This window comes from Leopardus geoffroyi, chromosome C1 (genome assembly GCF_018350155.1).
Source record: "Leopardus geoffroyi isolate Oge1 chromosome C1, O.geoffroyi_Oge1_pat1.0, whole genome shotgun sequence".
Lineage (NCBI taxonomy): Eukaryota > Metazoa > Chordata > Mammalia > Carnivora > Felidae > Leopardus > Leopardus geoffroyi.
In genome coordinates, this window is record NC_059328.1 from 177759767 (window position 1) to 177787673 (window position 27907).

The window sequence follows — 27907 nt, forward strand, 5'->3', positions numbered from 1 at the left end:
AGTTCCAGAAACAAAAGACAGGTTTCTACAATCTAAGGGAGAGGTTCAGGAGACAGCCAAGGGCAATACTTACTGTTCCCTAGGCATGGCATAGAACTAAGAGCAAAGTACTAAAAGCTGACAGTGAGAGATGAATAATGGCCACTGGGAAAAAGGGCAAGCTATTAGGCAATAGGCAGTTGGAAAACAGAGATTAAAAGTTAGAAAATAGAACCAAAGCCATTCAATTAATTCTGTCATTCTGTATCTTCCCTGGTTGGGACTGCTTTTGCCTGGGTGGCCAGTCCTGCATTGGCTCTTGGGCCTCAGCTTCTTAAAGGTACTACCTGGCACCTGGCATCACTATCATCATCAAATCAGTGCTTATTTTCCCAGGATGCAGAGCAAGTGTTGATTTGCCAGATCCCCTGAGAACTAAACTCTTAGTCGGATGTGATAGCATCTTTTCTTCTCAGAAGGTTTTTGAGAAGGTTTTCCGAAGTTGACACCTTTACTGACTTCCTGCAGCTTATTTTATAAACATCTGTGGCATATGTGCTATTAAAATTTGTGCACAAAGGTACTGTATCCTTACAAGCATCTGAAGAGTATGGAAAGAAGCTATTGTAGTTACTTACCACAACCAGTTGTTTGCTCTCAGGTGGTGGGAGATAAAAAAGAATGCTTGGAAGACAGGAAAAGAGAGACACAGAAAATTTCCTTTTGCAATACTCAGCCTTTTCCAGAGAAAATATGTAACCTGTAGTGGGCATTGTTTCCACATCTTATTACAATATTGAAAAGGACAAGAAGTCCCAAAAGAACTTGTAGATCTCATCAGTGTTAGCAATTCAGCCGTGCCCATCAATGGAATTTAAAGAGAGCTATACTGGGAACTTCATGAACCCGATAAAGGTCATCTACAAAAAACTCCGATACATACATGATGGTGAAAGACTGGATACTTTCGCCCTCGGATTAGGACAAAGAAAAGGATATCCACTCTTGCTACTTCTGTTCAACACTGTGCTGGAGAACCTAGACAAGGCAATTAGGCAGGGGAAAAAAAAATTAAAAAAACAGAAGTCATAATATTGGAAAGAAAAAAGTAAAACTATCTCTATTTGTAGATGACATGATCATGTATATAGAAAATCCTAAGGACTCTATTAAAAACAATATTAGAACTAATAAACAATATTAAAAGTTGCAGGATACAAGATCAATATACAAATCTCAATATATTTCAATATACTAGCAATTAACAATGTGAAATTAAGAAAACAATTTCACTTAAAGTAGCATCTAAAAGAATAAAATAGGAATAAGTTTAACAAAATAAGTGTAACATTTGTACACTGAAAACTCTGAAACAATACTGAAAGAAATAAAGGCCTAACTAAATGGGAAGACACTTCAGGTTCATACATTGGAAGACTTAATATTGTTAAAATGGTGATACTCTGCAAATTGGTCTGCATATTCAATATAATACATATTAGAATTCTGGCTGGCTCTTTTTGCAGAAATTGCCTGATACTTCCCTATTTCAAAATTTACTACAAAGCTTCAGCAAACGAGACAATGTAGTAGTGGCATACAGGTAAACATATAGATCAATGAAGTAGAATTGAAAGTCCAGAAATAAACCCTCATATATATGACCATTGATTTTCTACAAGGAAGCCAGCCAGACAATTCAAGGGGACAACTAGGTATCTACATGCAAAAGAATGAAGTTGGATGTTGACCTTTCGCCATTTAGAATGATACCTCAAAATTAATCAATAGAAATACAAAAGTCTTAGAAGAAAACATAGGAATAAATTTTTGTGACCTTGACTTAGGTTTCTCAGATATGACACCAAAAGCACAAGCAACAACAAGAGAAGATAAATTGGACATCATCAAAATAAAAACTTTTGTGCTGCACTTTAAGAAAATAAAAAGACAACCCATAGAATGGCACAAAATACTTGAAAATCAAACATCTGATAAGGGACTTGTACCAGAATATATAAAGAATTCTTAAAATTCAACAATAAAAAGGGAAATAACCCAATTAAAAATAGGCAACAGATTTGAATAGATATTCCTTCAAAGAAGGTATACAAATGAGCAACAATCACATGGAAGAAATGCTCAACGTCATTAGTCATTAGGGAAATGCAAATCAAAACCATAATGAGATACTGCTTCACACCTACTAGGATGGCCATCATAAACAAATTGGACGATAACAAGTGTTGACAAGTATAAGGAGAAATTTGAACCTTTATTCTTTGTTGGTGGGAATGTAAGATGACACAGTCAATTTGAAAGACAGTTTCTGTTCCTCAAAAAGTTAAATACAGAGCTACCATTGACCTAGCAATTCTAGTTCTAGGTATATGTCCAAGAGAACCGAAAACATATGTCCACACAAAAACTTGTACACTAAGATTCGTAACAGCATTATTCATAGTAGGTAAAAAGTGGCAACAACTCAAATGTCCATCAGCTGATGAATAAGTAAACAAAATGCAGTATTCATATGATGAAATATTATTTGGCCATAAAAAGGAATAAACATGGATGAAACTTGAAACATCATTCTGAATGAAAGAAGGCAGAAACTAAAGGCCACATATTGTATGATTTCTTTTTTATAAAATGTCCAGAATCCACAGAGACACACAGAAAGTAGATTGGTAGTTGCCAGGGTTTGGGGGAGGGGATTGGGGAGTAATTGCTAATGGATTCAGGGTTTCTTTTTGGGGTGATGAAAATGTTGTGGAATCTGTGCTGATCATGGGGCAACTTTGTGAATACACCAAAAACACTGAATTGCACACTTGAAAGGGTAGATTTTTTGGCATGTGAATTACATCTCATTAAACCTGTTGTGAAAGAAAAAAAGAAAGAAAAAGAGGGAGGGAGGAAAGGAAGGAAGGAAGGAAGAAAAAGTGAGCCGTACATAAAGTAATCTGTGATGGTCTATTTAGGTCACCATCAGCCCTAACAACTTCAATGCTGTCAAGTATTTGCATTTGTTAGCTTGTGTTTAGCCTGCCTTCCTTCCTTCTTTTTTCCTTTTCTTTTCTTTTTACATTTTGAGGCTTCAATCCAAGTCATCCAGCCAAATGTATTTTCAAACATGTGTTTGTAACATATCTGAGTCCATGGCCAAGTAATCCAGATTTAGGGAGAAAAGTATGACCAAATTCATTCATTCATTCATTTATTTTTTAAAGAGTGAGAGAGCATGAGTGAGGGAGGGGCAGAGAGAGAAGGAGAGAGAGAATCCCAAGAAAGCTCCATGCTCAGTGTGGAACCCAATATGGAACTCAATCTGATGACCCTGGGATCATGACCTGAGCCCAAATCAAGGGTCAGATACTCAACTGACTGAGCCACCCAGGAGCCCCTGACCAAATTCATTTTAGTCACAGATTAACAGACAGGGGGACTCTGGAGACCGAAATGTTTCTTTTCCAAATATGGTGATATAGAATTATTAAATTAATGATAGGTTCCTTTTAGTGCCAGGTTAATATCTGAAAATAACAATCAATTTAAAAGTTAGAATGAATAACAAATGGAATGAAACACACATTCAAATGTACCCTGAGGAATGCCCTTTTATATTATCATATTAAGAGTATATTAAAAAAGAGCTGTACTTGTGGGTGTATAATGATTTTAGGTAGTTATGCAGCACCCTTCTTTTCAAGTGCTCAGAATGCTTTATAGCGTTTACTTCGACAATTGTCACAACAGCCTTGTGGGTGGCAAGTGCTGTGCTAACCAGTGCAATACAACTGCAGGTCAGATAGCCAAAGGACACAGAGTTATCACATGAGGTCTAGAGTACAAGTAGGCGTGAAACCCAGGAGGTGCATCTAATAATGCCTCTTGTACATCTGACCAAAGTGGTATCTCCTTGGACTGATAACCTTTCTAACCAATGATGGCTTTGAGTTCCCATTACTCTGGATATTCCAAATGTGTCAGTCATATCCTAAACAGATGGTCACTATCACACAATATGACTGTTTTTTTGTGGGGTTTTTTTTTGTTTTTCTTTCTTTTCTTTTTTTTTTTTACTTTCTTTTTTAAATTTACATCCAAGTTAGTTAGCATATAGTGCAACAATGATTTCAGGAGTAGATTCCTTAATGCCCCTTACCCATTTAGCCCAACTCCCCTCCCAAACCCCTCGAGCAACCCTGTTTGTTCTCTACAATTAAGAGTCTCTTATGTTTTGTCTCCCTCCCTGTTTTTATATTATTTTTGCTTCCCTTCCCTTATGTTCATCGGCTTTGTATCTTAAATTCCTCATATGAGTGATGTCGTATGTTTGTCTTTCTCTAATTTCGCTTAGCATAGTTTCATCCACGTAGTTGCAAATGGCAAGATTTCATTCTTTTTGATTGCTGAGTAATACTCCATTGTGTATACATACCACATCTTCTTTATCCATTCATCCATCGATGAACATCTGGGCTCTTTCCATACTTTGGCTATTGTTGATACCACTGCTATAAACATCAGATGCATGTGCCCCTTCAAAACAGCACACCTGTACCCTTGGTTAAATACCTAGTAGTGCAATTGCTGGGTTGCAGGGTAGTTCTATTTTTTTTTTTATTTATTTTTTTATTTTTTAATATTTACATTCAAATTAGTTAGCATATGGTACAACAATGATTTCAGGATTAGATTCCTTAGTGCCCCTTACCCATTTAGCCCATTCCCCCTCTCACAATCCCTCCAATAACCCTCTGTTTGTTCTCTATATTTAAGAGTCTCTTATGTTTTGTCCCCCTCCCTGTTTTTATATATTATTTTTGCTTCCCTTCCCTTATGTTCATCTGTTTTGTATCTTAAAGTCCTCAAATGAGTGAAGTCACAATATGAGTGTTTTTGATGTTAATAAGAATCACATGGCTAACACTTCCTTAAAAAAAACTGGACTAGATATTGAAAAATGGACCTCAGGGTTTTCTGGGGGTTTTTTGGCGGGGGGGGGGGGGTGTTGATTTCCTGTTTTATTTCCAGAAAAGCACAAGAGTATTCAAAACCTATAAATAGTATTTTGAAATGGATTAGCATCTACATTTGTTATATGTCACACAATCTGAGAATTTTAGAAGGATCTATAAAACAAGAAATGCTTTTTGGAAAGCAAAAATTGAGAAGCCAAGAGCATGGACAGTTTTACTTAACATTTTGGGCCTCAGTTTCCTCAACTGTAAAATAAAACTTTGGACTAACTGAGCTCTTAGATTCTATGCAGCGATTTGTTCTGGTGATTATATTTCCCTGGGTCATCTCAAAGGGTGGGCAGGGACATGCATGTAGGGACAGTCTCCATCTTATTAACCGGTATGTTCCCCATGTTTAGCACAGGATCTGGCACATAGTATTTTTATCCAAAAATATTTTTTGAATAAATGTCTACCGTATTCTGTTTTAAAAGATTTTCTTTGGCTGTGAGGCACTACAGTTGAAGTTAAAATTAACATGAAAACCCTTCCCAGGAATATATCTGTTGTATTGGCAATGTGTTTTTATTTTTCCAGATTTCTTCCATTCCTAAGTTACTGACTGGCCATTCACAAAAGGATATATTAAGCTTTGAAGGTTTCCAAATACCTCTGGTGAGGGAATTTCTACGAGTGTCCAAGTGTTTCTCACTAACCTTGAAGTTTATTTATACCTGCAGTATTTTTGGTATTTAACAAATAATAACATATTTACATTCCATCAACACTTCATTGTTTTTCCTTTAAAAGTTCTTTAAAAAACTTTTTTTTAACAATCTGCCCTGGTTTTATTCCCCTCCTCTCCATTAGTTACCAGTGCTGACTCTATTCTTTTGACTGCCAGTATTCATGCAGAAAACTTAGAGATTTTTGCTTCCAAAGATGCGCCCCTAAAGAATAAGAACTTCTTACAGAATGCATACGCTTTAGGGGCATCTGTCTCTAACTTGACAGAAATAAAATAATAAAGTTCTGTGTTTCCTTCACACATTTAGAAGCCAGAAATAGATTTAGACGTACATTTTTCAAACCGTGTGCCAACCTAGTAAGCGGAGGGAAACAGACTGCAGGGAGGAGGCTCCCACCCCCCTCATGCTTGTCCTACTCCCTGGGCCCCCACCCCCCAGCTGCCCGCAGCCCCACCAGCTGCTCCCCTGCCGGCTGTACTCCAGCCTCTCCGGCTGTCCTGTCGTGCCGCTTGGTGTTGCTGGGCATCCTGGAAATCACAGCATCACAGCGTGTCAGAGCTCAGTGACTTCGGACTGGCTTCTTTTACACCACTGAACATTTGCTGATTATTGCCTTTATTTCAGACTTCACATTTCATCATCCAAAAGGGCTCAGAGAAGGTACCGGGATCAGCAAACTGCTGCAATATCTTGCAGTTAGCCTCCTCTTCTTAAAGCGGAGGTCAAGAGAAGGTGCTAGGTGCCTGGAGAGATGGAGTTGATGGAGAAGGCCTGTCTGTTACTGCTCTTCACCCTGCAAGGAAGGAAATCCTGGAGACTCCTGAGAGTATAGAGCCCAACAGTGTAACATGGTTTTAAGTAGCAATGTAAGCAGTACACATCTTTCCTTAGAAAATATAAAATCAGGTTTGTAATGCCTTTTGCCCCAGACTGTTATCACACAAAACACTGAGTAAAGAGTGTCCCCTGGCCTGAGCTGGGCAGATCAGTCACTCTCACTGGAGTTTGGAATCGAGACAGAAATGCTCATCTGCCTGTGAACTGGGGAGGTGTGGATTAGCAGTGTTTGGGGCTATGCACCCGAAGGCAGTGAAAACATCTGCAGGGGAGAGAGGAAAAGAAAAACAAATCTACAGAGAGAAAAACAGAGAGGAGAACAAGAGAGAGAGCATGCTTCCTGGCTTCCTACAGGCTTGCTGGCTCTTGGGGCTAGTCCCTCAGGATACTGGGCTGCCTCCAACATTTGGCCTGAAGTTCACCTCTCTAATATGCAACAAAAAGTCTTTCCTAAAACATTGACTTTGCAAGTGTTTTGACAACAAAGCACAATCATAATCCTTTTACCAAGTTCAATTATCCAAACTCGCAAGAATTTGAACTACAAGAACCCAGAAGTAATCACAACACATATCCAAGTAGCAGAAAGCTGTGCTTTCGGTCCAGAATGGTGAAGAGTATCACTCCTAGCTGTGCCCAACACTTCCAGCTATCCCCTCCTCAAAACACAGTAATTCACCAAATATCTATCGGGCAGCTGCTACATGTTCTATATCAGGTCAAATGCTGAAGGTCTGAAAGCCATCACGACACAGCCCCTGTCTCCTAGGAGCTTTCAATCTAATGAAGAAGTTGGATAAGCAGAGTGCGCCATATTTCCCCGATGCACACTGGTGAGAGAATTCAGTCTTCTCTAACATCGCTCTCAATGAAAACTTCAGTGTTGATTAAGAAATAATACTACTACTTTGCAGATTTTATTTTCATATTTCAAGAGGACAAGCATGAGCATTAGCTACAAAAATCTCAAGGATTTTGAAGGTATGACTAGCTTAAATTCTTTAGAAGATTTTGGACGGATGCTGCAGGGTTCTAGACAAGGAAGAAACAGTATCTTTCAAGATGCTTATGTATCCAACCTGATGAAGCAGATTACACACAATTTAACTTCCCTCTGCTGGTTGTAAGGAATGGGGCATATGGTACACTTCCAACTTTGATAGGATCATGTTGGATGTTTTATCAGGTTCTCTATGTTTACAGTATAGCAAAGTCCTTAATGTGAAGGAAACAAACCTTACTTAGACACTGTCAAAGATCACTTATAACATCAACTGATTTTATTAGATCAATGTAATGTAACTCTTCATATTAATATTTTACTATTTTTATACTAATTATACACCAAAGATCAGTGGTATTCAGAGTAGGACTTATAAAAGTAACTTTTACCTGATTATGAATTAACAAATATTTATTGCAGAATATTTAAATAGACTAATATTGTACGACTTAATCCACAAAACCATTTTATTGCTATAGTCATAATTTTTATTTTTATGTTTTTTAGATCTTTACTTGCTCTATCAGCACAAAATCTAATACAGACTCTCCCCAAATTGTCTAAAGACTCCAGGGGCTTAGTCCAAATGTAGATAAGGCTGAGTTATAGTTCCAATGCCAGGCCTAGAGGGAATTGGTCTAGACCCTTTCACTGTTGCACAGTCCATGCTGTGGCAATGCCCATGATGGTTCTGGCCATTGTCCAGACGTGGTGGGGCCTGACCCGGGGCTCTGCAGTTACAGCTTTCTTAGAGTCCCATACTTAGAGCTTTCTTAGAGTCACATACTCACACATTGGGCCAGGGTGGCTGTGTCCTAAGGAACTTCCAGCTCAGCTGTGTGCTAAGCTTCCTCCAGTAAGGCATAGGCCCTTATGTTTAAGCCAGAACACCAACTTAGGTCTGATCATTTCTAGAGATAATTTTATTTCACGGCTTCATTATTCTTATATGATAATGAGCTTTAACCAGATTTGGTAAATCTCAAAAAGAGCAGGAATAAGTATTTGTCCCTGCCTTCCCAGATGGTCAAAGCTCCATATTCAAACTGTCCTGCTATTTCATCAGAAATCAGTTTTATTAAGGTCACTGTAATGTGTGCCAATAGGTGACCACCATAGAATAAGTTGACTATATAGAATATTACAACGAAAAACATCAAAATTATCCATAATTCCAACCATAGATAACCACTGTTGTGTAAAAAGATTCTTGTCCTAACTTACCTTCCCAACTCCCTATTGCACTGCTCTTCCATATCCATCCTTGACACAATTTGGACAGGTTGCTGCTCTTTGAATGCTCTCTACTTTCTCTGTCCACTGTATTTCCTTTTCCTGGAATGCTTTCCTTACTGTTTCCCCCATTGATACATACTTCTTTCAAGGCCCAGATTGAATGTCACTTCACTCTGATCTCATCCTCTGGTGGAGGCTCTGAATATCCTAACCCCCCAATCTGTACCTCTCTGGAGACACTTATTTTATGCCCTTGTATTCTTATTTTTGCTCTCAGGTAAGAATTTTGTTTTACTCAAATTTTCATCCTCCATGTCAATTGTGGCAATGTCTTCCTTGCAAATACTGCATACTTGACATTTATTGGAAAATATATGTAGAAACAAGCTATAGAAAGATGACATACCAATTTAGTTAGCCCAAATTCTTTAACTTTATTAAAATCAAAATGATAAGTATCAAGTGCCTACTACATGTAAGACACCAGGTATTTATTATTTCAAACTTTTCTTAAATTTACTTGGAAAAAGCGTAGATGTGAAAAATTATGAAGAATAACATAATACTCATATACCCACCACCCATATTAAGAAAGAACACTGGGGGTTATTCTTTCCAGTCATTTGTTTTAACCATATTACACATGTATTTATAATCTGTGTTTGCTGAATTATTTAAGAATACTAGATTCTGATAGGGGCACCTGGGTGGCTCAGTTGGTTGCGTGAACGATTTCAGCTCAGGACATGACCTCATGGTTTGTGAATTTGAGCCCCACATTGGACTCACTGCTGTCAGCACAGAGCCTGCTTTGGATCCTCTGTTCCCCCTCTCTCTCTGCCCCTCTCCCGCTCGTGCTCTCAGTCAAAAAGAAATATTAAAAAAAAAAAAGAGTATCGGATTCTGATATAGAAAATAAGAGAAGTGAATACATAGGAAGAAGAATGAAACTAAAAATTGAAGCAAATAGCTAAAGGGGCGAGCAAAATATTCATATATGTTCAATAAGTAAGTTAGTAACCTATTAGATACGTTAGGTAAAGTAAGTAGAGCATTTGTGTAACGAACATAATTACAAAGGGATGGAAAGAGGAAGAGATTCCTAGTAGTCATGACACAGTAAACATGTATGAGATCGTGAATCATCAAATATTCATGACACACTGAAGATAACATGAGGAATATGAGGCACTTGCTATTAACAAGGTCTTAATTCAGGCAACCACTGGCTCCTCACATCCGCTGCACAAGGAATGCAAAATAAAATCCATAGCTGCTCATCAGGCTTACGTGTGAGCTACAGCCATCAAGCAGATGCACTTGATTCCAAACCTATAGAGGAAGTGTGTGTTTTGACTCCAAACACCTTCTGAGTGTAGTGTCCACTTGGTTCAAATCTCAGTTCTGGTCCTTGCAAGCATACCCTTAACAAGGAAGACAGAAAGGACTGAAGACCGGGGAGTGTCATTTTTTCCACCCTGCCTACATCATGTCTTAAATGTGTTGACCTAACCTATCTCTTTCACCTTGCATCTTGCTGTATGTTTTCCATTGATTTAATAAACCATGAGATTTAATCATCTCCTTTTGGTCTGGAAGCCTTTCTGTTCGGCGATGTCTTGGATAGCTTGCCTGTTACTGTACTTAAAGACTTCCGTAGTGCAAAGGTAATTTCCCACACATTTGTATTTACAAATTTTAACCTGGATATAAATGGCATCACACTGTACATATTCATCTGCAACTAGATTTTTTACTCAATATCATATTTGTGAGAATCTTCCAGAGAGATATGTAGATCTATTTCATTTATTTTCACACTATATCCACTATATAAATACATCATGATCTGTTCATGAATTCTTCTGTTCATCTAATGTAGGTTGTTTACAACTTTTTACTATGGAGACCAAGGCTGCTGTGAATATTCTTGTACATATCTGCTTAGGCACGTAACTCCTGAGGTTGATCTCAGAATATACCCAAGAGTACAAATTTCTGGGTCAAAGAGCATACATATCTTTAACCAGACTAAATATTGCTAAATGGCTCTGTAAAGTGATTGTTTCAATTTATACTCTTACCAGAAATATATGAGTTCCTATGTTCTTAATCCTAGCCAACATTTTGTGTTGTCAGACTTTGACATTTTTGCTAATCTGATGAATGGGTGCACTTTGGTTACAAAGAAATAATAACTGTGGCAATTAAAAACCTTTACGGTATTTCCTCAGTACTTCAATTATGAGGAAAAAATATGTGCAAATTTTGTCTCAGCTTTTTGAACTGTCCCAAGTAAAGTTTCCCCTTCCTCTTTCCAACTCTGTGAACACCAAAGAAAAAAACAGCTTTCAAACAAAAGTTGCCATTTTTTTTTTCTCTGTAGGGATTAGGGTTTGGAGGAATACTATGTTGGTTGCTTTATGTCACAAAAATATCCCTCTGGTTATAAAGAGCACAAGAAAAAGAATTTAGCTGTATCCCTGCAAATCGGCTATCCCTAAGCACATGCCACAATGATGGTGGGTCAATAACTCAACAACTATTACTCACAGGCTGGGAATGCATTCATTCAAAAAATTCTTGAAAGCTGCTCCTTGTCCCACAATATCTATTGCAGGGGCTTCTTCCATGCCTTAAATTAGACTATTATAAATTAATGTACTGGGGGTCAAAAAAATTCATATTTAAGAAACCTCCCAAAGAAATGACATCTCAAAAAAATACATTCAGTACTTAGAAATCGCTATGCCTTATTTTTCACATAACTTTCAATAGCACAGATGGATGAGACATAGGACTTATAAGTTCTATTGGGTCTAAGATGAAAGTCATCCTCAGCATCTTTCTTTTCCTAATCTAGCACATTCAGACAGGCAAATCTTTGTTCTTCATTTCTTGCTTAAACTCTTGGATCACTCCCTGACAGCCCTAGCATTCTCAAATGTGGTTTAGGGGTCCCTTTTGGCTTTAGATCCTCTAACATAACTGTTCTAAAAATGCAGATTCCTAAATCCCAGCCCAGGCCTACTCAATCAGAATGTCTGAACCCTGGAATTTCATTTTCTACAAACTACCCAGCTTGATTTTTTTTTTCTTTTTTGCAACTGAGAAATAGAACACACATTAAGAACCAAAAACAGAAATATGCAGCTCAACAAATTTTTTTTTTAATTTTTTAATGTTTATTTATTTATGAGAGAGAGAGAGAGAGACAGACAGAGCATGAGCAGGGGAAGGGCAGAGAGAGAGGGAGACACAGAATCCAAAGCAGGCTTCAGGCTCCAAGTTGTCAGCACAGAGCCCAACGCGGGGCCCGAACCCACAAACTGAGATCATGACCTGAGCTAAAGTCAGAAGCTCAACCAACTGAGCCACCCAGGCACCCCAATAAATCATTACAAAGTAAACACCCATGGAAGTGCCCTGCCAGCGCTTCAGAATCACCCCCCCATCCCCCCACCCCCCCCTTGTTCCCCTTCCAATCACCTCCCTCTTCCCAGTTCCAACTACTCACCTAATGTCTAGCACTACTTGACTCCGGTACTCTCTGAAGCCTAGAACTACAGTGACAGACTAAAATCCACACTGGTTTGGTCTTGCAACTGTGACTTCTGCCTCTGCCCTCTTCACAAGTCATTCTCAAGTCCTTTCGAGCCAGTTATGTTTCATTTTACAATTACTGCCCTAATTCACTGCTTCTGCTTCATGCTGTTTCACTGCCTCTGTACTTGCTGGGGAGTGCCTGTATTTCCCAAGTCCTAATATTAAATCAATCCTTCAAGACCTGTCCAATTGTCACTTTCTTATAAGCCTCCTGATGTTTGTCCCTCTGCCCCATCTGGAGCAGAACCATCATATTTTCCATTGTGTGACTAGGAACATCTTATATGTGGATTAACTATTCTTTTGCATGTCTGTTCCCCTTCCTTGACCAGGAATTAGGGCAGAGGATTTTTTTTAAATGTGTATTTATTTTGAGAGAGGGAGAGAGAGAGAGAGAGCAGGGGAGGGGCAGAGAAAGAGAGGGAGAGAGAGAATCCCAAGCAGGCTCTGTTCTGTCAGTGCAGAGCCTGATGCGGGGCTCAAACTCAGAGACCCCGGGATCATGACCCAAGAGGAAGTCAGATGCTCAACTGACTGAGCCACCTAGGCGCCCCAAGAATTTTCTTTTTTTTTCTTTTTAAAAAATTAGAAAAAAAATTTTTTAACGTTTATTAATTTTTGGTAGAGCATGAATGTGGGAAGGGCAGAGAGAGAGGGAGACACAGAATCCGAAGCAGGCTCCAGGCTCTGAGCTGTGAGCACAGAGCCTGACGCGGGCTCGGACTCATGGACTGTGAGATCATGACCTGAGCTGAAGTTGGTCGCTTAACCGACTGAGCCACCCAGACACCCTCTTTTTTAAATTTTTTAATGTTTTTTTTATTTTTGAGAGACAGAGAGAGACAGCATGAGCGGGGGAGGGGCAGAGAGAGAGGGAGACCCAGAGTATGAAGCAGGCTCCAGGCTCTGAGCTGTCAGCACAGAGCCCAACAAGGGGCTTGAACTCACAAGCCGTGAGGTCATGACCTAAGCTGAAGTCGGATGCTCAACCGACTGAGCCACCCAGGCGCCCTGAGAATTTTCTTTTTTAATTCTCTTGAGCATGTAGGCTTCGTGTGTGTGCTTTGGTAGGTGCTTAATTGTTGAACAAATAAATAATCTCCAGGCATGAACATCTGTGCCTCTACACACTAACACCTCCAGGTATATCTGAATTAGATCATGTCCTTCCTTGTCAGGAAACAAACTCAGATGTCAGCAGAGTACTGGGTGCCAGAGAGGCAGGAGAAAGCAAATGGAAGCAGTAGGGTGAAATGCAAAGGGAGAGGTGGGGAGCCAGAAGTTGCCTAGATCTCTGTGGAGCCCTGGGGAGAGAGGAGTAGTCCCACCACTCCAGGCAGCTGGGGTGGGGGCAGGGCGCGATCTCGCCTGGCCTGAGTCCCCCCTTTTTTCTCAGGCAGGACTTCTGGTTGTTAGAGCGCTGTGCCCTTGTGCCGTGTGGGAAGTCCAGACTGCCCAGGCTTCTTTACAATACCTTTTCCTGCCTCTAATTGTCCCCAGACTATCTACCTGTTTCTGAGTGTCTGTTCTTGCTTGCCAAGTGCCACCTCGTAAGTAACCTGCCTTTTTCTTGACCTTGGCATACAAGGAAGGTAGAGCGTTCAGTTCTTCAATACTCCTACCCATCCATAGTATGTGTGAGTGGGAGTGCAGGGCGAAAACGGGACACACAGAAGGGCCTTGTGTAACTGCCCTGGTGCTCCAAGGATCTGGATCCTAAGCATCTGGGCAGCCTGCCACAGGAACCTTCGCAGCAATGTAAATAGTCCTTACACAAATGAACCTCCACTGTTAGGCACACTGAGAGGTCCAAAGAACAGGAATGAGAAGAATGACTCAAAACTGATATAATCCAGAAAAGATACAGTAAAATAAATTTTAAATCTATCAAAAAGTCGTCTGAGAAAGAGTCATTGCCATGGTTTGATCCCTGGGATGGGGGGTAGGGGTGGCTTTAGGTTTGGAGGTGAGCAAGGGCCAGCACAGAACTGGCATTCTTGGGACAGGCTGCATCTGTGAAAGGAAGTAAGACCAGAGACCTGCAAACTGAAGTCTTGGAGAGAGTGGGCTCCTCCGTCCTCCCCTAAACAACCACAGTGACCTACAGAAGGGTCTCAGGCAGCAGGGGACCAGCACTGGACCTGGTCCCCTTTCTGGCCAGCTTTCTGCAGCACAACAGGGACAGTGAGAAACAGTGACAACAGAGGCGGCTCAGACACCAAGTGTGTCACTCTTGAGATGTGGAAACCAATATGAAAGAAAGGAACACCACTCTTTGAATCACTGTACAAAAGCCAGGGGCTGCAGAAGTCTCTGGAGTCGGGGGAAGCCACGAGAAAAAGACACAAGCGGACACATACTTGAATGATTAATCAGACAAAAACAAAGAGATATGACTGCATTTGTAATATCAGATTAAAGAAGTGCAATCAAGCTAAGCCTATATCTCTAGATCTATCTGACACATGGTAGACTTTCAAGACATAATTATACACGATGGATTACGTACAAATGGCTCAATACATATTTGCTGAATAAGTTCCTGATTTTTGTTGCCCTCCTCAAAGAAGTAGAAAAATATAGTACAATTCTGTTTTAATTTTTATTTCATTGTAAACTGCTTTTGAACCGGAATCTTTGTTAAACATAACACTTAAATTCCACCCCCCCCCCACCGATTTTCAAAGTAATACATGTTTGTTGCTGAAATTTTTGCAAATTAAGAAAGCATAAAAATAAAAATTATCTGTAATACCATCACCCAGAGATAACTATGCTAACATTTGGTAAACTTTTTCCCATATGTATTAGGTAGAGAGATTGTGGATTATTCTGCTCTGTTCTATTTTGCATAGTAACATTATATCATGAGCATTTCCCAATATTATTAAATTGAATTAAATTAAAATGAAATTAAATATTAATTGAATTAAATTAAATTGAATATGTTCTATCACATTGATGTGATATAACTCAATGAATTCACTATTTGGGGTGTTTTGTTTTTCAAATTTATAAATAATGCTGTGATAAATATCCTCTTCTTAAATGTTTATAAACTTAGGATAATATACTAGAAGTGAATCTATTGGGTCAAATAGAATGAACACTTTGAAACTACTGGTTTGATTTGCCAAATCGCCCTGCTAAAATGTTGTTTTCCTTTTTACCAGACATGTGCATAGGAGCCTCTAACCTTACCAAGAGCAGGATGATTTGGAGAATTTTATTTAAGGAATATATTTTATGGCTGGAAAAAATTCTCACTCTGTCACTATTACAGATTGTTGTTTCAGTAGGAAATGAAAAAATATACTGACAGAAAATGAGGAAATCAGTCTTTATATTTTTTGACTACCATAAATTATTGCCAATCCCGGGCAAGCTGATGGTCACAAAGTATAAGTCTGGGTGTGCACAACAATATAATTCTATAAAACTATAAAGATGTAACTTGGAAATTACATGTGGACAGAACCGTGTTTGATTTACTTTTATTTCAATAATTTTAAATCTCCTATTTTTCAGTACATGCATTGCCCTTTCAAAGTGTCTGCTCCTTGAAGGCAGTCAGTGTTGAGTAATTTGTTGTGACAAGTAGCTCAACTCATTAACACACTCAATTTCCTTATATTTGAATAATCGCAGGGTGAAAGCACTTGGTGTGGTAGGTATTCTTTGAACCTATTCTGTTCTTCTTTTCTTTTTCTGATATATACATATACCCAAAATATACACCACCACTCCCAATCCAACTCAAAGATAATGTACAGGCTCTCTTTAAGTGAAGGGGACAGGAAAACCACTTTTCCTCTGTCCCTACTTCCTGAGGATCAATCCCTAATGCTCCCTTCCATCATTGCCATTTGTCCCAGGTCAAGAGCACTCTTTTGTGGAATTTATGTCGGGTTGATCTCTTCTCTGTCTCTTCTTTTTCTTCTTCAGCAGAGTCATGCACTTCAGTACTTTCTTTCTTTCTACTTCTTTCAGAATAGTTATGTCCACTTGAGTCAGCTTCTCACAGGTGCATGGTTATTTTCTTTGTCTCTTTTTCTCCCTCCACTTTCTTCCAACTCTTGCCCATTTACCTTAAGAACAGCTCTCTTCCTTTACATGCTATTCCTATTCCCTTCCTCCTTTCATGAACTTGAAAAAGCCCCGTATCTTGGCTGACAAGTCAACACACTTTTGGCAAGGAAAATACCAAAATCTTTCATCCACCCTCATATGTAATGCTTAAAAGAGGTACACTAGCTGGGGGTGCCCTGGGTGGCTCAGTGCACTGAGCAGTTGACTCTTGATTTTGGCTCACATCATGATCTCTCAGTTTGTGGGTTTGAGCCCTGAATTGGGCTCTGAGCTGACAGTGTGGAGCCAGTTTAAGATTCTCTCTCTCCCTCTCTCTCTGCCCCTCCCCCAATTGTGTGCATGCTTTCTCTCTCTCTCTCTCTCTCTCTCTGATAGAATAAATAAATTAAAAAAAAAAAAAAGAGCGTCTCCTTCCTGCAAAGTGCAGACCTGAAGTAAGAGAGCAGCTCAGAGAAAGGTGGGTGACTGAGCATAGAATTCTGTCAGTCTCAGTCAATTGGGGGGAGAGCAGAAGCCAAACATGGGATTGTGAGGAATGAGAAAGCCCAGAATGAGGTGTGCATACGGAAGACAATTTGGATAAATTCCAGAGACTATGAGCAGAGTATTTCACCCATTCTCCACCCTCTGCCTTGTGTAGTTAGCTGAGAATTATTAGTGACCAGTGTCTTAGTCCATTAAGGCTGCCACAACAAAAGTACCATAGACTGAGTGGCTTAAACAACAAACGTTTATTTCTTCACAATCTGGAAGTCCAAGATCAAGATACTGACAGATGATTTGGTGTCTTAAAAGGAGCCATTCCTGGTTCATAGGTGGCTATCTTCTTGCTATGTCTTCACATGTTAGAAGGGGCAAGAGAACTCTCTGGTGTCTCTTTAACAAGGGCACTTACATTGATGAGAGCTTTACCATCATGACCTACTCATCTCCCAAAGGCCCACTTCCTAATAGTTGGGATTAGCATTGCAACAAATGAAATTTGGGAGGACACAAACACTCAGTTCATCACAGCCAGGGATAGGTGGACAGTAGTCAGTGTTGAGACCTGAAAACAGCATTATGAAACAGTTAACTGTACAAATCCTGCATGGACGATGTCAGAGAAGGAAAAGGATAGGAAGAGAAAGCGTAGCTGAGTTGTAATCACTACTGCCAGAGAAGATAAAGAAGGAAGAAAAACCAGTCCCAATTCCTTAAAAAGTGTCCAGAAATTCTCTTTGGAAAGTCTTCTCAAAACTTTACATTTACATTCCCTTCTATCTTAAACACAAATTTTTAAAAATAAAACCAAAATTGGGGCGCCTGGGTAGCTCACTAGATTGAGTGTCTGACTTTGGCTCAGGTCACGATCTCGAGGTTTGTGGGTTCGAACCCCACGTTGGGCTCTGTGCTGACAGCTCAGAGCCTGGAGCCTGCTTCAGATTCTGTGCCTTCCTTCCTCTCTGCTCTGCCTCTGCTGGCATGCGCTGTCTCTCTCAAAAATAAATAAACATTAAGGGGCGCCTGGGTGGCGCAGTCGGTTAAGCATCCGACTTCAGCCAGGTCACTCAGCCAGGTCACGATCTCGCGGTCCGTGAGTTCGAGCCCCGCATCAGGCTCTGGGCTGATGGCTCAGAGCCTGGAGCCTGTTTCCGATTCTGTGTCTCCCTCTCTCTCTGCCCCTCCCCCGTTCATGCTCTGTCTCTCTCTGTCCCAAAAATAAATAAACGTTGAAAAAAAAAAAATTTTTTTTAAATAAACATTAAAAAAATAAAAAACAAAACTAAAATTACTCTTCATTCAATTAAATGTTTGGTTGTATTTACTATTTAATATTATATTAGTATTTTTCTGCTGTTCATATTAGCAATGTATAGTGTAAATGTCTTTAACTGTAGAAGTCAATTGTGTTAGATGACCTCTAAGAGCCCACCTTGTCCCCCCAAAGTCTGTAATTCTGTATTTTAACTTGCACTTTATAACCATTTGTAGATTCCCATGCTGGGAATCAGTCTCATTTTTTTTTCTTCCCCAATAGGAATGGCAATACAAGTTCAAAATAACCAACTTATAAATGAGCTATTTGAACTAAACTAATTGTATGTTGAGTTTCTGCAAGGTATTTGAACATACTTTGAATATACACAAGAGGTTGAATTAGGTTGGTGAACTTCATAATCCTTTACATCTTAAGATCTGTTTACAGTGTTTTATAATAAAATGCAATGTGCGAAAATATGCTTATTTTTTGAAAAAGAGCAAGCTCTTGAAATTACTAGCTATGAAACACATTCCTATTAGCTTACCTTGAAGAAACTTGTTTTTTTTAAATATTCAAGTCTCATTGAAATGAGAAAATACTCAACTCTCACACATTCAAAAATCGACTTAATTTATAGTACATGTCCAAAGCTTTAAATTTCTTATTGTAAAATAAGGGTAGTTTTAATTATATTTCTGGTTATATGAATATTACACATGACTCAGTTAATTGTAGGGCCACCACCACATAGAGTGGAAAATTCGTTAAGTATAGAATTGTTCTGAGGCAGTAATAGCAAATCTGGAGGATAGCATTATATTGTATCTTAAATCTTGTAGGTCATAAGCCATAATGCTACTCTTTCTCTCCTCTAAGAACATTTTAAATATATTATGAATTCTTTTGTTTTGAATCACTGAGGCATTTTAAAGTAAAAAATCTTTCTGAAAGTAATAAAGTAATGCTCTTTCAGCAAAATTTTTCACTCAAATGTCAGAACCACTACCAACTTTTTACATTTTTTTTTACTAAAAACTTTTTTAGTTTCATCATGTGGAAATGGTTTTGTCCAAAGAACTCCTTATTTGTGCAAATGCACTTTAATCACTGAAGTATTTTTTTGGTTTTTAAAAAATGTTTATTTATTTATTTTGAGAAACAGAGACTGTGCAAGCAGGGGAGGGGCAGAAGCAGAGAGAGAAAGTCCCAAGCAGGCTCCACGCTCAGCTCAGAGCCCGATGCAGGGCTTGATCTCAGGACTGTGAGACCATGACCTGAGCCAAAATCAAGAGTCAGAAGCTTAACTGACTGAACTATACAGGTGCCCCAATCACTGAAGAATTTCTGATAACATATTTTTTTTTTTAGATCCTGTTAAACACATATGTATTGAATTCAAGAGAAGTATAAGACACACTTACAAGATGGAATGGAATATGGAACGATCAGAATTTATAGTTTTTACCATAGGGGATGGAATGTCTTCCCTTAACAAACCACCAGGGCCTGGCAATGGGAGATAACTGTGTGTGTCTGGACATGGGGTGGGGTGGAGGTGGAACAGGAGGTGGTGTTTGGGGTAGTATGGATGACAAGTGGTATGGTAGTATGGATGACAAGTGGTATCATACTTTTTTTTTTTTTAACATTTATTCATTTTTGAGAGACAGAGAGAGACAGAATGTGAGCAGGGGAGGGGCAAAGTGAGAGCGGGAGACACAGCATCAGAAGCAGGGGGCTATGAAGCCACAAACTGTGAGATCCTAACCTGAGGTCAGATGCTTAACCAACTGAGCCACCCAGGTACCTCAAGAATCATGCTTCTTTATCAGATACAGATGAATTCTCTTTGTGAGCAGCCACACTGACTAGTTGGCTATATAGTTGTCATATAGACACTATACAAGCATAGAAATTGATGCCTAAAAGCTTAAAAATTTATCTTTTCATTTTCCTTCCTCCCATTGCTTACCCCAGCACCATAGAGTGTTTAAGGCAATGCAAAGATGGAAGAATAGACTACCTAAATGTGCCCACAAAACAAACAAGAAGGTTTTCAGTGTTTAACTGTAGAAATATGGTAGCCCCAGATTTCACTTTCTATAGTTTCAGTAATCCATCGTCCAGAAGTAGATGATCCTCCTTCTGATATATCAGAAGGCCAATTATGTCACAATACCTAGTCATTCACCTCAGTTCATCTCATCACCCCTAGAAGGGTTAGTATAGGACAATAAGATATTTTGAGAAAAAAAGACCACATTTCCATAACTTTTATTACAGTATATTATTATAATGGTTCTATTTTATTATTAGTCATAGTTGTTAACCTCTTACTGTGCCTAATTTATAAATTTATCATAGATATATACAGGAAAAAACATAATATATATAGGGTTTGGTACTATTTGCGGCTTCAAACATCCACTGGGGGGGTCTTAGAACATATCCCCATGGGTGAGGGGGAACAACTATTAGCAGTTACAAGTCGGAAGAAAAAATATCTGCTGTGACATATTTCCTTTTCAGCAGCATGTTCAAGACTGGCCAAACATATAAAGGCTCAGGAAAAGGATTTAATGTCATTTCTACCAACTCTGGAAACAATTCTACTGGGAGGCTCAACAGTCCAGGTTAAGACTGCTCATTTCATGACTTGTGAATCACTAACTGTACATACTTATGGAAGAAACTTATTTTTTTCTAGCTATTCAGAACCAACAATGTTTGCAAAACATGAGTATTCCAGACAGAAACTAGAATTTTGCAGATTTCATTGCCTGAAAATTTGTTAACCTGTAATCTTTCCAAGAAATTGTCTTTATTTCATAACAACCTGTTAACTTTCTCTTTAGCAGAACAAGGTCCACAACTTCAAAACCATGACAATTAGGCTAAGACAAACTTCCAGCAGTGATTTCTTCAGTTGAAGAATTTGAGGAAGCAAGCATGCTTATTCATTTGATATGTCAATGCAACTACTCCATACAGAACCTTTCAGTAACACTGGAAAAAGAAGTTTAATTATATATATCCCGTTGTGGTAATACTCATTCTTTCAACGTGTTTTTGAAAGAAAGAAAAAAAGAAGTTCAGTACTTTAATAAGGCATTTTTCTTTCAATGTTATCATCCCATCCGTTGCTGCAACATAAAGATGTGGTATGAAGAATTTCCCATTTCAAAGAATGCCTTGTATCCCCATCAGCGAAGTAGGCACACTGGGAACCCAGCCAGGATGTGGGAATGGCTTCCTATAAAACTGAGTTTTTATATGTATGTTAAAACGGAATTCTACCTGTATCTGCAGTAGTTTAGATTTACTAAATGTGTTCTGCCCTTCAAGAGCACGTTGCTAAACATTCGGGGAATTCTTTCATTTTCCCGTTTTTGTAAAGAGATAATAGATTCTAAAACAAATTTCCAAAAATTGTGACAGTAGCTGAGGTACATTTATGGAGGTGTTTTAATACTTTCTTGGGTTTGAAAAGTTGGTGCAAACCAAACTCAAAAATTCTATAGCGTGCCTCGGGAACTCTGTTTAAATACACCCCAGAACTGTTCTAAGCACCATCGGATTTCTTCACCCAGGAAATAGAAAATATTAACCAGTAAAATAACACAGGCAGGTTTTTAGGAGGGTTGAGAAGGGTGGAATTAAGTTGCCGGGCAAAGCAGGACAGTCGTCAAATCCGCACTTTGGGTTTGTGGGTTCTCACTCTTCCCCTCCTCCCCCACCCCCAACGCCGAGGCAGTGCTGGGGAGGGGGCAAGATGGGCGAGGCAGAGATTCTCCAAAATCGCCAGTTTTTCTCCCAGCTCTGCGCACCTGCCGCCCCCACTCAGTGCGGTCGCGGCTAACTTCCCGCAGGCCGCCTGGGACCAAAGGGCAAGGGGCGCACCTGGCGCACCCGCCTCGCCTGCGGGGGCGAGGACGGCGCCCAGATTAGTGGGCCGAGGGCGCTCTCTATTTTTTTTCAAGTCAGCCTCCCGGAGGATGTTGGATTTGGCGGGGTATGCTCTTTGAAATACTATATTGGGAACCTCACACATTAAAAAAGAATTTTTTTTTAAATTGCAAATCTTCCCGGTTCACTTGGCAGCTGGAGAGCAGGCCCGAGGCGGCGTCCCCTCCCGCCCTCCACCCCCGTTTCCCTCCTTCCCGCCCCCTCCCCCCGCCCGGAGCGGGACTCGCGGGAGCCGCCCCCTCCCGGGCGCCCACTTGGTTCCTCCCAGCTGCCGTGTGAATGGGCCGCCCTCCGGATTCCGCGGAGGGGGCGGCGGGAAGAGGCCGAGCCCGGGTCCCGGCGGCCGCCGCCCCCGCCCCCGCCCCGCGGCGGCCCACGCCGGGATCTGCGTCACTCGGCCGCGCGTGGGCGGGAGCCGGAGCGGCGAATGTAGCAAGAGCGGAATCTCCCAATGTGACAGCGCGCGGGGGGTGGAGGCGGCGGAGGCGGGCGGGGGAGGGGGAGGGTGCAGCGCGCGCCGGGAGGAGAAGGGAAGGGAGGAGGAGGGAGGACGCGGCGGGGGAGGTGCGGCTGCCACCGCCCGCGCGCCGGAGCCCTGAGGAGCCGCCGCCGCCAACGCGGCCGAGCGGAGCGCCGTCGGGGCTGGCGGGCAGGAAGGAGCGGCGGGTCCGAGCTGGGGGGGAAGCAGGGAGAGCGCGCCCACCACCTTCCCTTCCCCCCTCGATGGGAGCGGGGGCGTCCCGGCCGCCGCTGCCGCCTGAGGAGGGAGAGCTGGGGGCCATCACTTCGGAGTTGGGGCTGAGCAGTCCTCGCGGGAGAGTGTGCCAAGACCGCTGCAGCCGCTGGCCGAGTACGTACCTGCTCGCTGTCTGCCAAGTGCGAGACGCGTTGGCGCTCGTGAGGCGGCGGGCGAACTTGGGGCGGCAGAGTCGCCGGGCCGCGCGGGCACTCAGGGGCCGGCGTCCTGGGGAGCGGGCCCCGCGCGGCCGCCACCGGAAGGAGAGGGCGGCATCTGGCTCGTGTGGGCGATTCCCGGAGAAATTCGGTGCGCCGGGGCAGCGAGAAGAGGGCGAGCAAGGCAGCGGGCCTGGGTTGTGCGTCTTTCCTCCGAGAGAGCCGTGGGTGCGAGTCCATTCTAACGCGACTGGGGTCGTCGCGCGGGGCTCGGGGGTGCGTGGTGGGTGTTCGCGCTGGCCCCTGAGTTTTGCAGCCACCTTCCCCAGGGGGGGAATCTTTTTGTTGATTTGTTTACTTTATAGAAATGTTACACTCAGTCTTAATTTTTCTCCAGGGTATCCTCTCTTTCCAAATGTAGTTTTCTTTTTAAAAGCGGAAGGAGAGTTTTGCTTGGAAGTGGCTTACAGAAACTTGGCACCAAGGTGCAGGGAAGCGAGAGACTCGTGCTCACTAAGGCCGAGTGTGGAATTTGCAAACACATGTGGGACATAAAAGCCTTGGATGCAGGCAGAGGTGTGTGATCTTATTCATGGAGAAACATTGCAAGTGATATCAGGTTTATGGCTTTCAATCTCAGGGTTCACAAGCCTTAAGATATGAAACGACACTTCCAAGTAAGCCTAAAAATATAAAAATATTCCGAGGTCTTGGAAAAGGATAATTGGGTTGGAAGATGCAGGTAGGTATAGATTCTGCAGACCAAGTTTGCAGCAGGTGATCTGAAGGAATCTTTGACTTGCATGTAGCTTTATCCCACCACACTCATTGAGATCCGTGAGGCATGGAAAATTTGGGGTAACTGTCAATTTCAGATTGCATCCCAAAGAATTGACTTGGAGTAACCTGTCACTACCAATTGGTTTGCCAGTGACGTGTCTGCAAACTCAAGGAGTGCAAAGATCAGAAGCTGAGAGGGAAATTCTCAGATCTTGTTTAAAAATATTTTGGCAGTTTTAATAGATAATATTAGATTGCATAGGAACAGAGGAACGGAATTTAAAATAGATTAGTCACGTAGGAAATGCTAGGCTGTTTTGTTAGAAAAGTGTGCACACAGTGAATTACCTTTTTAGATTTTCACTTTTTTGAAGATTTTCCCTTGTGAAACATACCAAATTATGACACGTCACAATTTATGTGTGGGTTTTAAGGAGAAATATTGGAAAACGATGCATAGGGCTTTCTCTATTTTGGGTGAAGGCTTAAAAGAGCTGCTTCTAACCTAAGTGCCAGTAGAAGTGGGCTCTTAGATTCAAGGGTATCCTTTTTCCTCCATCTTTCAATATCATTTGAGACATTTAATATTGTCCTTTAATTAAGCTTAAAAATTATGTTATACCCCTAGGTATTAAAATACATATAAAAGTCCTCTTAAAAATGTATAGCTGTCTGGCAAGGTCAGCCTTCTTTGTTCTTGTTGGGGTGTTGGATGCTGGAAAATTAGGTCTTGAAAGAAAATAATTTCAAGGAACCATGGGAAAGTTTCTTGTTTTAATTTTATTAGTTTAGCATCTTGCACAAAAGTTAATATGCCATCCTGGTATTAGAAAAATCTCCTATTCCTTGTCTCTGGTGATTCTCTGTTATATGTGAATGAATCCATATTAATAATAATAACATTGAGGCATTGTAGACTTTTAATTTTATTTCATTCTGCCTGCTAATTGTGGATGTAATTAAAATGACAGAAATCCTTAGGAATACTAAACCTGTTAAAAGAAAATTTAGTGAGTTTATATGTCTAATAAGTAATTTGATATATTAATTAAATCTCATCCTTTTTCAGAATTATTGATATAATTTAATCTCAGCTAAAATAATTTAAAATTTTCCTTTTTTTGTGACTATTAAGGAACACCCATTTTCCTATAGGAAAGTTAATAGATTTTCATTCCTCTGAGAATCAGTTAAAGCTTCCGATATTTTAATCACACTTTAAGGACATAATGGTTTATTATTAAGGATTTTGGGGGTTTGCATTGTGGATGCTCTGAAAGAAGAAATTAAATGTATTGCAAAGTGGGAGAGACCTTTGAAGAATCTATTGCATGAGCTTTAAATATTTAAAGTAAAAGGTAGTTGAATGGAAACAAATATGGCAGGTTTGTGTGTCTCTTGACCTAGACTCTTTTCTAAGACTTGGGTCTCATCTATTCCATTAGAAGTCTGTTTATTTTTGTTGGTGCTCTTCATGTGCATTATGAATATGATGTTTTATGCTTTATATTTCTTTCATGGAAAGGACCATTTTATAATGTTTTGAACAGTTTAGGTCTTGCTAATGTATAATTGTCTCGCATATGAATATTTCATCATGGAGTTCTTTAAATCTGTTAAGGAATAAATAATCCCCATTCAGGCATAATAAAAGGTCCCTAGCCCCTTTGCTTTGGATTTAGTTTTATCTTACCTGCTTCTTTCATACTTTTCAGTAGAATGAAGATTAGCACAGTTACGATATTAAATGCAAATTTCCTTTTTGATCTGACATGTTCAAAAAACTAGTACAATAGTAGAATGTCTTAAACTCTCTTAAACTTAATAATGGAACAAGTGGGAAATCAGAGAAGTTGATGCTGGGAAAAAATAGTAATCCTCATCTTGTCAGAATTCTCACAGCTAAAACATACCATTAGGGTTTCAAATAGTTTGTCATTTCTCAATACATTCTGTTTAGGGGGCTGAACGTTAATTTGCACAGTACATTAATTTAATTTTAAAGAGAAATTTATTTTTTTTCTTTTTTTTTCTCTTTCTTTAACATTTATTTATTTTTTAGTGACACAGAGAGGCAGAGCATGAGCAGGGGAGGGGCAGAGAGAGAGGGAGACACAGAATCCGAAGCAGGCTCCAGGCTCCGAGGCATCAGCACAGAGCCCGACGCGGGGCTTAAACTCACGAACCGCAAGATCATGACCTGAGCCGAAGTCGGACGCTTAACCGACTGAGCCACCCAGGCGCCCCAAAGAGAAATTTCTGAAAAAAGTGATAACATTTATATACACTACATGCATTCTGTGTGCTCAGAGGACAATGTTTCTTGAATGATTTGGCTGTGAGTTAATTGAAGAATTTCCAGCTGTATCCTATAAAATACCTATGTTAATGCGTAGTTATTGTTTAATTGAAAAAATAAATATACTGTTTTTCTAATTTAATAGATTAAACTTAAGCATTGGATACTTTAATTAAAACTTTAAGGGGTCTGTAAGACATTTTTCTCCAGCTTCATTCAGAAATCAGAAAAAATCAATAGGAGGGAACATTTTAAGTTTCCCAAGTTACGACTAATATCCATTAGGAGCTATGTGTTTAATTCAGAGCTATGACAGCAATGAGATCCAAAATACCTTAAGATCACTAAATGCTTAGTAGTAAATGTGTTTAAGTAAATTATTTGGCACTTGGAACATACAGGAGTTAGTGCCTAGGCCAAGTCTGCAGTCTTAAGTATAAGCCGTGATGTAACTAAACTTAATTATTTTAACTTGAGTTGTAGGACTAGGACGAAAGTTAGAATTCATTTCCTAGGCTTAAGGCTCATCCATTCCTAAGCCCAGTTCTGGCTTTTCGTAAACCTTTTGTGTTTCAACCTGTGTCGTAACCCACTGAGCCCTTCTCCCCAGGCCCTATACCTTTAAGCTACAGTCTTCCGAACTTGGTGGTACTTCAGAGGCTTTAAATGCGGTCTCTACCCTCAAGTTTCCTGTTTTTTCCTTACCATTTCCAGTCCCTATCTTTCATTCCTTTGGCACACACTGGATCTCATCTAGATGTTAAGAGGAAAACAGTCTGGTGGAACTAATTCACCTTAATCTGTAAATGACTCATGAGCTAACTTCCCAAGTTTTTTTCACATTTTTTATAAATCTGTAAGAAGCTGCTGTTAACTTAGACAATTTTAAAGTAAAAATTTCAGGCTGTGTTGGGAGGAAGGAATTTATAGTCCTTTGCATAAAAAATCAGTCACATTTTACTGGGATTTTGCCCTTGCTTTCTCCTCACTGCTGGAAGAGTCTCTCCTCTTTGGAATGCCACAGACTTCACAAAAGTGTGTATATTTCCTATGTCATGAAGAGGAGGATTGAAGAGTAGTGATTATGAATCCATTTGGTATTTGTTATTTGAGGATAGCTTCTATTGCATTTTTATTTGTAGAAATGGAGGGAAAAGACTTCTCTTTCATGATCTCTTAAAATGCTGGTGCTGGGTCTGGACTAACACATGAAGTATATTCTAACACTAATCATGTGTAGTTTCTGCATCAGGGAATGCATCCTTTGATCTCTTGGAAAAATAGCCATGTTATGGGAATCAACCATACAGCCTTATGAGAAATAAATATTGAGGATGAGAGAATGTAGGAGATCATAGGGAAAGTAACAGCTATAGCACTGTTAACTAGATTCGAAATTCTTCAGCACACCAGTTTACACAGAGAGCATCCCTTTTGGTATGTGAAAGGGGGCCAATGATCAGATTTTGTCTCAAATGTTGGTTTCATTCAACAGCAGCCTTCATAGAGACTTTATTCTACATTGAGCACTTTGCCAGGAACAGAGGGGGATAACGAGGCCGGTTCCTACCCTCAGGGAGCTTATAGCCTGACAGTAACCTGTTCCGCAGAGCCAGGTGGGGTTGCTTCTCTGTTCTGTGGCTTCTTATGTATAACACTTAGAATGGCATTTGTCACAGTGTTTAAGTGTCTGCTTATCTGTCTTCCTACTCCCTCTTAACTCATTCCCCATGAAGGTCATCTTTCTTCCAGATCCCC

General features: G+C 40.3%; 1 protein-coding gene and 1 long non-coding RNA gene across 5 annotated transcripts in view; one reads left to right on the forward strand and one right to left on the reverse strand.

Annotated features, from left to right (window-relative positions):
• The window catches only part of LOC123599234, a 56339-nt gene extending 33124 nt beyond the window's left edge, over positions 1 to 23215 (reverse strand). For both annotated transcript variants that reach the window (XR_006713060.1, XR_006713059.1), the window contains exons 1-2: positions 23035 to 23215; positions 923 to 1017 (exon numbers count right to left, since the gene is read on the reverse strand). This is a non-coding gene — a long non-coding RNA (uncharacterized LOC123599234). The remainder of the gene's footprint in view (positions 1 to 922; positions 1018 to 23034) is intronic.
• Positions 22947 to 27907, forward strand: part of NAB1 (NGFI-A binding protein 1) — a 43835-nt gene continuing 38874 nt past the window's right edge. For 2 of the 3 annotated variants that reach the window (XM_045480543.1, XM_045480545.1), the window contains exon 1: positions 22971 to 23221. The gene's annotated coding sequence lies outside the window, so the exon portion shown is untranslated. Of the gene's footprint in view, positions 23222 to 27907 lie in introns of all 3 variants that reach the window. The other variant, XM_045480544.1, reaches the window with a different exon arrangement.